The sequence below is a fragment of the Sceloporus undulatus genome, chromosome 2 (genome assembly GCF_019175285.1).
Source record: "Sceloporus undulatus isolate JIND9_A2432 ecotype Alabama chromosome 2, SceUnd_v1.1, whole genome shotgun sequence".
Taxonomy (NCBI): Eukaryota; Metazoa; Chordata; class Lepidosauria; order Squamata; family Phrynosomatidae; genus Sceloporus; species Sceloporus undulatus.
The window spans coordinates 200,081,769-200,081,981 of NC_056523.1; positions in this window are offsets into that span (position 1 = coordinate 200,081,769).

Consider the following 213-nt stretch of genomic DNA (forward strand, 5'->3'; position numbering starts at 1 on the left):
ACTGAGCTTGATTCTGAAATGAAAATATTCCTTTCTCCCTCTCCCTCTTTCTCCTTGATAGGATATCATTATTTAGTCATATTGGTTTTGGGTAGGGATGTAAAAAGTATTTGAAAAACATTTTTATACATGTTAGAAAAAAAATGTTTTTTGATTGTTGAGAAACCCAACAAGAAAGAATCCTGATTTATTGAGAATCTTTGCCGTTTGGAA